Source organism: Poecile atricapillus, chromosome 21 (genome assembly GCF_030490865.1).
Source record: "Poecile atricapillus isolate bPoeAtr1 chromosome 21, bPoeAtr1.hap1, whole genome shotgun sequence".
Classification (NCBI taxonomy): Eukaryota; Metazoa; Chordata; class Aves; order Passeriformes; family Paridae; genus Poecile; species Poecile atricapillus.
In genome coordinates this window covers 9,997,236-10,011,570 of record NC_081269.1, presented here as the reverse complement: position 1 = coordinate 10,011,570, position 14,335 = coordinate 9,997,236, and positions in this window count along the sequence as shown.

The following is a 14,335-nucleotide window of genomic DNA, read 5'->3' as shown; positions in this document are numbered from 1 at the left end:
CGCTGGGTACCGGGGATGCAGAGCCCGGGGTACCGGGGATGGGGAGCGCTGGGTACCGGGGATGCAGAGCGCTGAGTACCGGGGATGGGGAGCCCGGGGTACCGGGGATGCAGAGCCCGGGGTACCGGGGATGCAGAGCCCGGGGTACCGGGGATGGGGAGCCTGGGGTACCGGGGATGGGGAGCCCAGGGTACCGGGGATGGGGAGCGCTGGGTACCGGGGATGCAGAGCGCTGAGTACCGGGGATGGGGAGCCCGGGGTACCGGGGATGCAGAGCCCGGGGTACCGGGGATGGGGAGCGCTGGGTACCGGGGATGCAGAGCCCGGGGTACCGGGGATGCAGAGCCCGGGGTACCGGGGATGGGGAGCCCGGGGTACCGGGGATGCAGAGCCCGGGGTACCGGGGATGGGGAGCCTGGGGTACCGGGGATGCAGAGCCCGGGGTACCGGGGATTTGGAGCCCGGGGTAGCGGGGATGGGGAGCGCTGGGTACCGGGGATGCAGAGCCCGGGGTACCGGGGATTTGGAGCCCGGGGTACCGGGGATTTGGAGCCCGGGGCTGTCGCGGGGGCAGATGGGGACAGTCGCGGTAACACGCTCGGGCTGCTCGGTGTCACGGGAAGTTTGAGCCCCCGGGGCAGAGCGTTGCCCTCTCCTGGACTCTGCTCCCCGCTTTCCCCGATGATGGAAGCTTTGTCCTCTCCCTGCAAAGCCTGGCTTTCCCTGGCACGGAGTGACAAAGGAAGCATCTGCTCCCCCGGGCTCCCCACAGCCCCTGAGCCAGAGCGAGGGAGTGACTTCAACAGCAAGGATCAAACCCTGACAGGAGGTAAAGTGATAAACATCATAAACTACAATTCACATCCAGCGTTTTTAACCTGCTCACGAGGGCACAGCCTCTCCTGAACAGCCCTGGTATCCTGGTTTTCCGAGCTCGATGCATGTGCCACGGGTAACCCTGGCTTCAGAAAGATGGCACCAACAGGCATTAGAAATTCAAACAACCTTGAGTCACTGTGTCCTACAAGGCAACTTTTCAAAAGGTAAGAATAACCCCTCTCACCTTCAAGCCATAATTAAAAATGAGGGAGGAAAAAAAAAATAAATAAAAGCAAGCAATGCCATGGAAACAAAGCTAAACCTAAAATTGCCGTGGAGGATTTGGAGTTTTAATTCAGTCCTAGCTGCACATGAAGTCTTTTATGGCTTACAAACCTGGAGACAGGCACATAACTCACAGTCAGAGCCTAAAATACTGTGGTCAGTCCATCATCCACACTCAGGTTCATTATAAGAGGGTGAAAATGTGAATTATTTACGTGACACAGAGCTGGAAATACCTCCCAAACTGCTGCAAACCAGCTGCTGGCAGGGGCTGAGGGGAAGCTGGTTTGGGGGTTCTGCAGGGGTGTTTTGGCACACCATAAACAGAAGGTTTGTTTCCAAAGCTGACAGCTGAGATTTTTCTTCTCCATAAATAGAAACACTTTTTATTAAACAAATAAACAAACACCACCCAGCTTGGCAGAGAAATTTACCAAAAAGGGAAACCACATGGCCTTAACTGTCAGGAGCAGAAATATTTGTGCAAACAGAAATATACCTGCTGCTTATTCTGAAGCAGTTTGGGATAAAGACCCGTTCCTGTTGTCCTTCATTCCCACTGCTCCCACTGAAGTCAGGCTGCTGCATTTCACAGAAGCAGCAAGATCTATTTTAATTATAAACCAGCTTGGAAAAAGCTGCATTTTAAGGCTTTTGGCACGTGGCTGGTACAGATGATCCCAATGGAAAAAAAAAAAAAAAAATCTTAAAAAAAGAGAATGCAAGAATTTGAAGCAGCTCCTTGCTGAAGGACAAGGCGAGCATTTTTGCCACCCCTTCCTCCAAGAAAGGAGCAGAATTAAATCCCTCAGGAACAGGAGGGAGGGAGAAAGCCACAAGTCCCCTTAGGGTGGCAGGTGGCTACAGGGCACCTGTGAGTGTGTGGTCCTGGGGAGAGCAGCACAGCAGGAGAAAATAAAGATGACCAAAAAAAAAAAAGTGCAAGGGAAAAAAAAAATCTCTGAGTGGAAAATAACAGGAGAGCTGAAAAAGTCAGAGTACACACGTGCCAAGAGCTCCCCTGCTTGTCTGGGAGGATTAACTTCCAAAAGCTCCCCAAGTTTCTGTTGCCTGCTCCCCCTGTTTCGTTCTGGGGGATGAAGGAGCAGGCTGTGGGGCTGTGCTGACAGCGATGCCATGGCCTGGGGCTGTCCCCAGCCTGCAGGACAGCTGGGCACTGCCTCCCTGGGCAGAATGGGAACCAGTCTGAGGGAAACTGATCCTTCCTGCACTGCTCTGCAGCGTTCTGTGTTCCACAGGCCCCTCTGCCCCGCTGCTCTCAGCACCAGCAGTGGCTTTCCCTTCACTTCTTCCACTTGGGAGAATTATCTCAGTTCTGTTCAGGTGCACTGCAGTCACTCCTGGCCTGAGCAGACCAAGCAAACCCTGGAGTATTCACACCAAGGCTCACATTCCCTTCAGTGTGTGCTGGGAGCCACCCCCAGCACGTCCTGAGTGAGGCTCAGCTCTCTGGGGCTGCCAGGGAGCCAAGTGTCCCCTGTGTCACCAGAGCTCAGAGTTACCCCAGACACATCCCCCTGTGCCCTACAACAGAGAGCAAAATGCTTCAGATAACACCAAAACCAGCATCAAAGGGTCCAGTGAGTCACAGGGGCTGGGAGAGTCAATCCAGCCCAAACATCAGCCCAGCCCCAGTGCCCTGTTCAGCCCTGACCCATCCCCAGGAGCCTCAGCCCATCCCCAGGAGCCTCAGCCCATCCCCAGGAGCCTCAGCCCAGCCCTGACCCCATCCCCAGGAGCCTCACCCAGCCCTGACCCCATCCCCAGGAGCCTCAGCCCAGCCCTGACCCATCCCCAGGAGCCTCAGCCCAGCCCTGACCCCATCCCCAGGAGCCTCAGCCCAGCCCTGACCCATCCCCAGGAGCCTCAGCCCAGCCCTGACCCATCCCCAGGAGCCTCAGCCCAGCCCTGACCCATCCCCAGGAGCCTCAGCCCAGCCCTGACCCATCCCCAGGAACCTCAGCCCAGCCCTGACCCATCCCCAGGAGCCTCAGCCCAGCCCTGACCCATCCCCAGGAACCTCAGCCCAGCCCTGACCCATCCCCAGGAGCCTCAGCCCAGCACTGACCCATCCCCAGGAGCCTCAGCCCAGCCCTGACCCATCCCCAGGAACCTCAGCCCAGCCCTGACCCATCCCCAGGAGCCTCAGCCCAGCCCTGACCCATCCCCAGGAGCCTCAGCCCAGCCCCAGGAGCCTCAGCCCAGCCCCAGGAACCTCAGCCCAGCCCTGACCCATCCCCAGGAGCCTCAGCCCATCCCCAGTGACCTGTTCAGCACTGACCCATCCCCAGGAGCCTCAGCCCAGCCCTGACCCATCCCCAGGAGCCTCAGCCCAGCCCTGCCCCATCCCCAGGAGCCTCAGCCCATCCCCAGGAGCCTCAGCCCAGCCCTGACCCAGCCCCAGGAGCCTCAGCCCCGATTTTGGGCACATCCAGGGGAGGTGACTCCACCCTGGGCCAGCTCTGGCCGCTGCCTCCCTGATGGAATTTTCCTACAGCCTGATTTAACTTCCCCTGGCACGACTGGGGCTCTTTCCTGTCACCCTGCCCTGAAGATGGACACCCCCAGGACGTGTCTGCAGGACACCAGGAGAAATTATGCTTTGTGCCACTTCCCCACCTCTGTTTCCTTTGAGCTTTGCACCCCCAGAACACCAAACTGAATTTCAACAGCAAATACAAAATGGGTGCTTGAAAAGCTCTGTCAAGACTCCGCTCTCTACAGCAGGGTTCAACCAAGGCACAGCTCAGCCTCCACTGGAGACTTGGGAGGTTTTTTATTCTACTTTTTATCCTTTTTTTTTTTTTTTTTTTTTTCCATTTTCATTACATCCCACCAAGAAAATATAGCATGAAACATTTTTACTAAATAGAGAAGAAGAGCTAAAGGATATGTGTCAGTATTGGGCAGAGCAGATCAGTTTGCATGTCTAATAGAAAAATTCTATTTTTGCCCATTCTGGTGGAGTTCTGTGAACACTTTTCAAGTGCTAGCCAAAATAATTACTTCTCTCCTTCTGTGGGGGGAAAAAAAATCCAGTAAATCATGAATATTCAATGGACTGGTTAATGACATAGTAATGCTTTAGCTGAAATCTTTGCTCCTTAAAATACAGCCAACATGAGCTGCCAGTTAGAACAATTAAAAATACAAAAATAACTTGATTTGCAGAAGCTATCACCCCCTGATCGCTTCAGGAGTGTGTGATGGTAGCATGATACCATGACAGATCTGGGGCAGACTGTCTTCACAAGCTGGGAGATGTAAAACTGGCAGGAAAAAATCATTTCTGTTATTCACTGGAGCTTCTGCCAGCGCTGGGGGCTCTGCAGGGTAAAGGAGCCTCCCCTCAGCAGCAGCTCAGTCCTCACCCAGGTGATCCCAGGGTGCACCCAGTTACATTTCCAGCCCTGCAGCACCAGCTCAAAGGAAAAAAAACAACAAATAAATAAATAAAAATGGTGTCTTTTAGCTGAATTTCTTTGAATTGCACGAATGAGCCTTTCCATAACCAAATCCCTGTACGAAAACAGCGATCTGCAAAAGGGAAAAAACAAACAGCTGAACAAAAACCTGCAGGAAAGGCTCAATTTGAGCCAGTTTTGTTTCCTCAAAGCCTGAGAGTTCTGGCTGGAGTGCTGTGAGTGCTCTTGGGTTATTCCTCTGCTTTCAGGTGGTGCTCAGGAGTTGCACCTTCCCTTTTTTCTCTCAGGAATCCCTGATTATCCAGCCTCAGTTTTGTTGCTTTGCCACCAAAAGCAGCTCTGGGGCAGCCCCGTGTTCATCATGAATTGATGATGATGATGGGTGAATTGAAGCCTCCACGTTGTCTGTGAACTCTTGGTTTTTCCCACTGGAGTTTTCCCCATGTGGAATTTGCCCCCTGCAAGAGTCACCAGCACCACTGTGAGGCCTGGGCTGTGGAAGGAGTAGAACTTGTCTAGAAAGATGTTTATTACTTTCAGATATTGCAATATTCCGAAGCTGATGGCTCACTCTGCTCTCCCTGAGTCATTTCTGACATACTTCAGGCACATATTTGACATCAAGGATTGAACCCTTTATCTCCAGCCTTAACATTTTCCTCCACTATGGGAGCAGCCAATGCACAAAAGTAACTTTCCTCAGTGTTATCTTCAAAGTTGGGAACATATTTGGTTGCACATTACAATAACTCCATTCATATTTCATGAATTTTTAAATTCAGCCTGTAAGCATGGACAGCTCATCACTGATACATCAGGGAAATGCTGTGAAAAAACAAAAAACTTATTGTGCTTTTAGCATAGGAGATTGCTGCATGGTTCCCTCAAGGATATTAAAAAATCTGTGCCATGGTTATCAATAAGAATCTTTCAGGGTCAGCATTTATAAAGCTGCTAGAATGGCTTCAGCTCTTGACTGACTTCAGAAATGAAGGAACTTACTCACAAAAAGCAAAATCATAGCTTAAAGTCAACTACTCCTCAGCTTTGCTGCTTTTCAATATTCATCTTGATGACCAGAATCTAATTCTTAAATCATTTTATTACTGGAGCTTGTTTGAAAAGCTTCAGCTTATTTCTTGAAAAACAGGGGGGAAGGGAGAGGAGCAAGAGCAGCAAATTCATTGAAATTTTGATAAATCATCAAAAAAAAGGCAGAAAATCCATTTTAAATATTGATTCCTTGTGTGACCAGAAAATAAATTCACACTTATTTCTTTTTTTTTACTACAGAAGATATTTACATGGCCTAAGTTATTTCAGCACCTAATCATCACCTGGCAGTCCTTGAGCCAGGGAATAAATAGCATTGTTTCTTCATGTTGTAGCAGCAAACAGAAAGATTCCTTTGATAAAACCCACAGAGTCCCAGGATGGGATGGGCTGGAAGGAGCTCAGAGCTCATCCAGTGCCAATTGTGCCATGGGAACACCTCCCAGTGTCCCAGGAGCTCCAGCCCCAATGTCCAGCCTGGCCTTGGGCACTGCCAGGGATCCAGGGGCTGCTCTGGGAATTCCATCCCAGCCCCTGCCCACCCTGCCAGGAACAATTCCTGCTCAAAATCCCATCCAGCCCTGCCCTCTGGCACTGGGAGCCATTCCCTGTGTCCTGTCCCTCCATCCCTTGTCCCCAGTCCCTCTCCAGCTCTCCTGGAGCCCCTCCAGGTCCTGGAAGGTCACACTGAGCTCACCCCGAAGCTTCTCCTCCCCAGTGAGCACTGCCAGCTCTCCCAGCAGAGCTGCTCCATCCCTCTGATCCCCCTGTGCCTCCTCTGGGCTCCTCCAGCAGCTCCAGCTGCTGTCCCAGGGCTGGGGCAGCTCTGCAGGTGGGGTCTCAGCTGAGCACAGGGGCACAGGGACAGATCCCCCTCCTCCATCGGCTGCTTTTGATCTCATCAGGTGAGGAAACACCAGGACTGACGGACACCGATGGACGTCACCCAAGGATGTGCTCAAGGGCTGGCAGTGACTGCCCAGCCTGGCTGTTCATTGCCTGGAGACAAACACCAATGCCAAAGCACCTCTGCAGCACTCCACAACTGGCTGGCTGGGCAAAGTGACTCCTCCTGCAGCCATTCCTGCAGCCATTCCTGCAGCCATTCCTGCAGCCATTCCTGCAGCCAGTCATTCCTGCAGCCATTCCTGCAATCATTCCTGCAGCCAGTCATTCCTGCAGCAAATCATTCCTGCAGCCAGTTATTCCTGCAGCCAGTCATTCCTGCAGCCATCCCTGCAGCCAGTCATTCCTGCAGCCAATCATTCCTGCAGCCAGTCATTCCTGCAGCCATTCATTCCTGCAGCCATTCCTGCAGCCATTCCTGCAGCCATTCCTGCAGCCATTCCTGCAGCCATCCAGCCATTCCTGCAGCCATTCCTGCAGCCAATCATTCCTGCAGCCAGCTATTCCTGCAGCCATTCCTGCAGCTATTCCTGCACCCACTCCTGCAGCCGTTCCCCCTCTCTCCCCAGCCCTCCAAAGGCCAATGGAACATCAGAGTGACACACTGCAGAGCTTTGTTTTCCTCTCTCCTTAACTGCTTTTTTAGCATTTTAAAACACAATGCGCTCATGGAAGGCTGTAAAATTCCTCATAAAGTTGACTGTGCCACAGGATTCTAGAATACCTCTTGGAACAATGGATAAACAGCTAATCTTGGATCTGTCACCAGAAAACATTCATATATTTCAAAAAGCTATTAGCCCTTAAACCAAAAGTAACACAGAATTTGATTTTGGGCAACAGGCTATAAACCACTGAAATTGTCTGGCAGCTCTGCATTGAAAGCAGGTGGAAAAAGCTGTGAGAGCCCTGGCATTTATTTTATTCAGCTATTTAAGGCATATTTTAAATGGATTCCAAAACATGGGCATGAAAACTAACACTTAGTAAGGATAATTCCAAACACAGTGGATCAGTTGATTTACCACACGTTTTCAGGACAACATTTGCTGTTATGCAAGAAGGAAGTGAGAGGCAGTAAATATTACAATAAAAAATGATGAACCATCAATAGCCCTTACCATTTTTACAGCATCATATCTTAAAGGAGCTTTAGAGCTTTGCCAACCTTCAGATGAGCAACATCCATTTTGTGGATGGAAACACTCAAGATCAGCCATTAATCCTAAATGTCCCCATCAGTTCTGAAGGGTTTTGGGACAGGGATGGCCAGGCATGGTGGGACAGGGAGGAAATATTTGGGGAATGCAGTGGGGAAAGAGAGTTTGAGATTGCCACATGTGAACCAAACCTTGTTTCTTTCCCTGGTCATGAAAAGATCAGGCAGATAGAAAAATGCTTCAGATGAAGAGTGCAGGAGTTGCCTTCTCACAGAGCAGAGATACTTCTGTCAAGTACTTTGAGAGAGGTGATCTTTGAGCTCTTCAAAGCCTCAAAGAAAGGGAAAACACGAGCAGGACTGAGGTGAGGAGTTTCAGGTTTGTGGCCGAGTGCTGGAGCTGGAAATGGTTGAAGAATCCCAGCAGCACAGGCAGGACTCTGCACCACCATTCCAGCCTGGGTTTATCTGGGGCCTGGACAGTGGATTTGCATTTTATACAGAGAAATACCTGCAGAAAAACTAATCCTCAGCAGAAAGGTATTGTTGGTATTTCTCTGGGAAATAACCTACTGGATGCCAGAGTTCATTTTTTTCCCTGGAAAGATACACTCATCTCAGAGCCTCTTAAGGAAGGAAGGTATCAGAATAATTAACCAGAGGGTTCCTGGGCTCTGCCTCTGGGCTGAGGGCTCTGGGCTGGGTCAGACACAGCTTGGACTCAATCCTGGAGTTTTTTCTCCATCCTTAATGATTCTGGAATTCTGGTTCACACAAGGCTTTGATGTTTTCTTTCTATCAATTAGACACACATATCTGTGAGAAAGCAGTGAATTCTACAATTCTGTCAAACCCAGGCTTCAGTAATAAGGAAATTATGCCTCCAGAACCCTTTCATTCACCAGACTGAAAGCAGCACAGAGCTGACTCATTCCACGGGGCTGCCACCAGCAGCCTAAAAATTTCCATCAGGAAGTTCTTGAGGTAGAGAGGAGACAGTTATGGGAAAAAACAAACAAACAAAAAAACCTGTTGTTGTGACCCACACAGGTGATAGGAAATAAGGAGGCACAAAACCCCCAGGTGGGAGAGGCTGGACACATCCCACATTTCCAAACTGCTTTGTTCTCCCTGGGAAATATTCCCCACTTCCAGAAATCACCCTGGAAAGTCCCAGGGTTTGGAGAGGCTGTTCAACCACAGCAGCTCCAGCAGCACAGCTCACACAGGGTGTCTGTTTCACCTGCTCACACACAGGAGAGCACCAAGGATTCCTTGCCATCATTTTGGCCATTTCTGACACTGGGCAGCCTCTGCTGCAGCAGCTGGACAGGGAGAAGGTGGATGGAGGCAGGAAAGGGTCTCTGGACAGGGAGAAGGTGGATGGAGGCAGGAAAGGGTCTCTGCAGAGGGAGAAGGTGGATGGAGGCAGGAAAGGGTCTCTGGACAGGGAGAAGGTGGATGGAGGCAGGAAAGGGTCTCTGGACAGGGAGGTGGATGGAGGCAGGAAAGGGTCTCTGGAGAGGGAGAAGGTGGATGGAGGCAGGAAAGGGTCTCTGCAGAGGGAGAAGGTGGATGAAGGCAGGAAAGGGTCTCTGGACAGGGAGAAGGTGGATGGAGGCAGGAAAGGGTCTCTGGACAGGGAGGTGGATGTGGCACAGCTCTGAGCACTCACCTCGCTGGGGAAGAGAGCTGCTTTCCAACTGAGCACTTGTCACCTTGCACAGGAGAATTCCACAGATGGATTCTTTTCCTGTCACCCATGTGCAAATGGCCAGGGCAGTACCTACCTCTGACTCACACCCATTTAAGCCCCATATTTTTAATAAGCTCCATATTTTTAATTTCACTACAGTAGCTCCCTGAGCTGGATCACATCAGTGACCAGCACAAACCTTTGAGCTGCCTTGCTCTTTATTCAGTTCCATTTTGGCTTAGGACATTATTTGTCACCAACAAATACAAGGTCTCAACATTAATTTGGACTCCATGTCTACCAGGGAGCAAAATAAATTTTGAGAGATACATGCAGTGACCCAAAAGGGGTTAATTTTAATTCAGTTAATGTTTAATAAATGGTTATTCAAATCCTACAATAATAACTTGATAGTCCTCCTTAGAAAAATGACAGTTCTCTACCTCATAATAACTAATTATATTTAAGCTATTAATGGCCATAATTTATCAATTATCCAGCTACTAGATTTCATAGTAAAACATACTCCTAAGGCAGAGCAGCTTTCTGGAAAAACTCTGAGTGAGCAATCAAATGGCCACTCATGGGAAGCACAGAGTCTGTACACAGAGCAGGGGTCCCAGGAGCAAAAAAAGGGTAAAATAGCTGAGTTCTGCTGCTGCCTGAATCTCTCCTTTTTGAGGCAGGGATGCTGGAAAGGATCTGTTTCTCAGCTCTGCCTTGGGTGGGATAATGAAAGGTCTTTCAGCAGCATTAGCAGGAGAAAGGTTTACTGGCAGAGCTTCCAGCTTTCCCTGGAGGTGTAGCTTTAATCACTGGGGACTGTGCTGAGGCTGGTGGTGTGGTGTTTCTGAAGAAAAAGAGCTTTTGCTGCTCCTTTAAAGAGCTGCCAGTGCTTGCAAGATGATTAGATTATATATATATATATATATATATTTGTGTGTGTATATAAGTATTCTGCTTAGAAAGAACATCTAGGTCATGTTTTCCATGCTGATCTATCCTCAATCTGCATCACCAAGGGCACTTTCAGAGGAGCAAGAGCCTTCCATGGGCTGTGTGCTGCTGTTCCCCAGGCTGAGTTTGAGCCTCAGCTGGGTTTGGGTTTCACTGGGAACGAGGGGGCTGCAGGGTGGGCTCTGACAAAGCTGATGGAGACAATTCCAGCTGGTCCCAGGACAGAGCTGAGCCCAGCAGGGACTGTGGGAGCAGCTCTGGGGTGACTGAGGTCACAATGGGGAACAGAACCCCAGAACTGCCCCACTGGGGGCAGCTGGAGAAGGGAAGAGCTCCTTTCCAGTTCAAACAGCTTTCCCAGTTGAGTGTTGCCAGTCATGGGGACAGGGATGCACATTCCAATGCTGACATCCTCAGGGTAACCTCTCTGATTAACCACAGCAGGCAAGGTGTGACCCCAGAAAATCACAGAGATGTTTTACCAGAAAAAATAAGAAAGGCAGATCTCTTACACCACATTTGTCAGCTCTCTCATTTGTCCCACAACTGTTAAATATTAGCTGTTCTTTTGACTCAGTCTGTGTTTTTTATCCTCCATCTTCTCCCAGGTTCCCTTTGTACTCTGCATTTCTGTGCCACATCATTACACACAGTCAGCACTTGCTGTTAAACAGATGCTGCAACAGAGCTGACCTCTACATGTGGGTGTGCTTTGTTTTTAAAGCATTTCTTTCTCCTGAATGAAAACCACCAAATTAAAGCAAGGTATTTCTTTGCCTCTTTTCAGAGTGTAACAGAATGCAAAAACATAAATCAAAGTATGTTTAAACACCTTTTCCAAATCACATGGAAACCCATCTATCTCGCTAGCAACCAAGAGCTCTTCCTACACACCCAGCACAGCAGATGTTAAAAAGCCATTTAATCTTCTTTAGAGCACTTTAGGTAAAAAGCTGTGGCTTTCAAATATGTACAAAGAAGGTCAGAAAAGTAAAATGCCTTGAAATGGTTTTGCTCAGGGGCCAGGGGATCTGAAGTGACCTCTGTAATTTCTTGAGTTCCCAAACTTTTAAACTTCTTATCAAGGCCTTGTTCCCTTTTGATGTTCTCACTGTGCTGCAGGTGGGTGTTGCTGGGTGGGGGTTGTGGCTGAACCTTTTATGCATTTTTGATTTATTCTCCCTGCAAGGTTGGTGTACCTGAGGCTGAGGTTAATGACTGGAGAGCCACTGAAGTGTGAATTTCCCATAATCACTTTCCCATCCCCCTCACAAGGATGGTTTTATGGATGTTTAAATAAATAAATAAAGCTGCAGCCCCTCAACATCTCAACCCACACAACAATTCCATAAAGTTACTGCTGTTGGAAAGGCTCCTCTGGCTTTACACGACCCTTTCTGCAGGTTGGCATCTCTCCTGGTGGGATGTGTGGCTCTCAGTGGTTATTACTCTCATCCTCATTAACACAGACCATTCTCCATAACCACACACACACACCTGGTACTTCCAAGTTGGAGCAGTCCTTGATGGAATTTAGTACATCTCTGCCACCCCAAAAACAAAAATAAATTAAAAATAAATCAATGATTGATCCTATTTCGGTTCAGTCATTGATCCAAAGAAATGCTAACTTGCTGTGTTTATTCCTCCACTTACAGTTAAAACCACCAAGACTTTTTTTGGAAGGGAAGGTTTCCCCCTGTTCAATTCTCTCTGATGTTGTATTCCAGCTTCACTTGAAAGAAATAGATCAGAAAAATGTTCTGCATAAGAGGTGAAGCAAAGTGTGGAATAAAACCCCGTGAACAGCTGGGAAATGGGACAAAGGCAGAAGGAAGGGAGTGCTCCTGCAGTGCACAGAGCCACAGGGCACTGAGGGCACAGGAAATGTGCATTTCTCCCAGAGCCAGTCCTGGAGGGGGCTGGGACTGCTCCCAGTGGTGTCTGCAGCACTGCAGCTCCCTGGGCTCCGTCTGTCTGTCTGTCTGTCTGTCTGTCTGTCTGTCCTTCCTCTGCACTGACCTGGCCCCCACAGCAGCTCTGCCCTGGCCATGGAGCCTGTCCTGAACCCCAGCTCGGGGTTCAGCTCCCCTGCAGGACAGCCTGTCTGTCTGTCTGTCTGTCTGTCCCTGTGTCAGGAGCAGTGTCCTGTGGGACCTGCCTCAGCTGCTGCTCTGAGCCTCCTCTGGCTCCAGATGTGCTCAGCACAGAGCTCCTGGCAGCTGGAGGAGAACCTGGTACCTGGAGGAGATCCTGGGCACCTGGAGGAGATCCTGGGCAGCTGGAGGAGATCCTGGCACCTGGAGGAGATCCTGGGCAGCTGGAGGAGCTCCTGGCACCTGGAGGAGCTCCTGGGCACCTGGAGGAGCTCCTGGGCAGCTGGAGGAGCTCCTGGCACCTGGAGGAGCTGTCCCTGGCAGCTGGAGGAGCTCCTGGGCACCTGGAGGAGCTCCTGGGCACCTGGAGGAGATTCTGGCACCTGGAGGAGCTCCTGGGCAGCTGGAGGAGATCCTGGGCACCTGGAGGAGCTCCTGGCAGCTGGACGAGCTCCTGGGCAACTGGAGGAGCTCCTGGGCACCTGGAGGAGCTCCTGGGCACCTGGAGGAGATCCTGGGCACCTGGAGGAGCTCCTGGCAGCTGGACGAGCTCCTGGGCAACTGGAGGAGCTCCTGGGCACCTGGAGGAGCTCCTGGCACCTGGAGGAGATCCTGGGCAGCTGGAGGAGAACCTGGCACCTGGAGGAGCTCCTGGGCACCTGGAGGAGATCCTGAGCACCTGGAGGAGATCCTGGCACCTGGAGGAGCTCCTGGGCAGCTGGAGGAGATCCTGGGCACCTGGAGGAGATCCTGAGCACCTGGAGGAGATCCTGGGCAACTGGAGGAGATCCTGGGCAGCTGGAGGAGATCCTGGCAGCTGGAGGAGATCCTGGGCACCTGGAGGAACTCCTGGGCACCTGGAGGAGCTCCTGGCACCTGGAGCTGTCCAGGGGAGGCAGGGCTGATGGCAGGGCTGGTGATGGCAGGGCTGGTGGCAGCAGGGCTGGTGGCAGCAGGGCTGAGGTGGCAGGACTGATGGTGGCAGGGCTGAGGTGTCACACAGTGCCCAGGGCACACCTGGCACCCCATGGCTGCAGCCTTTGGCAGCACCAGCTCCCAGCTCTCCCAACAAAGCAGCAGTGCCAGGCTCCACAAAAGTTCCAATTCATTATTCCTAGCACTGAAAGAATCCTGTGAATACTGGTGAGCTTGACAGCTTGCTCATTTACGTCAACTGAAATAATTTATTAGAACCAGGCCCAAAAGCTAATTTTTCTTTAAAAAAAAATGTATTTGTTTCCCTACATCTGCTCAATAAAGCAATAACAGGGGCATTGTTGTTGCTGGCAGCTCCTCGAAGGAATAATTAAAGAAACATGGAAGAAGCTGCCTTTCAAGGCATCTTCTCTTCACCTGGCTCCTCCTTGTAATCTGTCAGCACCCAGCTGAAATTAATACTAAAGGAGTACACAGATCTCTTGCACTAATTGCCAATTAAACAAGGACATGAGGGCGAGTGTGACAGAAACCCAGAGCCACTCCAGAGCAGAGGCAGCTTCACAAAGCCTCTTATTCCCAACCCTTCCTTATGCTCTCCAGTTTGCAGCTGGAACAAGAGGAACATTTCCTCCCCACATCATTGCAAAGAAAGCAATAATCGAGCCCACCTTTGATGCCAGCACTTGCCCCAGGTTCCAGAAGCCAGGCAGCAGCTGTGGTTCAGCAGGTGTGTGCTCACTGACCGATGCCAGGCACCCAAAATCCCTCACCTGCATTAGGGGAGCTCTTTGGGCTGCAAAGGGCAGCCCCAGCTCTGGAGCTGTGAGGGTTCTCCAGTGAAAACATGACAAATTGTACTTTTATTTACATTAAAGGCTACCCCAGTGGTGCTCAGGTGATGACTTTGTTGGCACTGCTGGAGCTTTTTGAGCAGCACAGCCCTCTCCAAGCCTGAGGAGGTAAAGAGGTTATTCCTGCA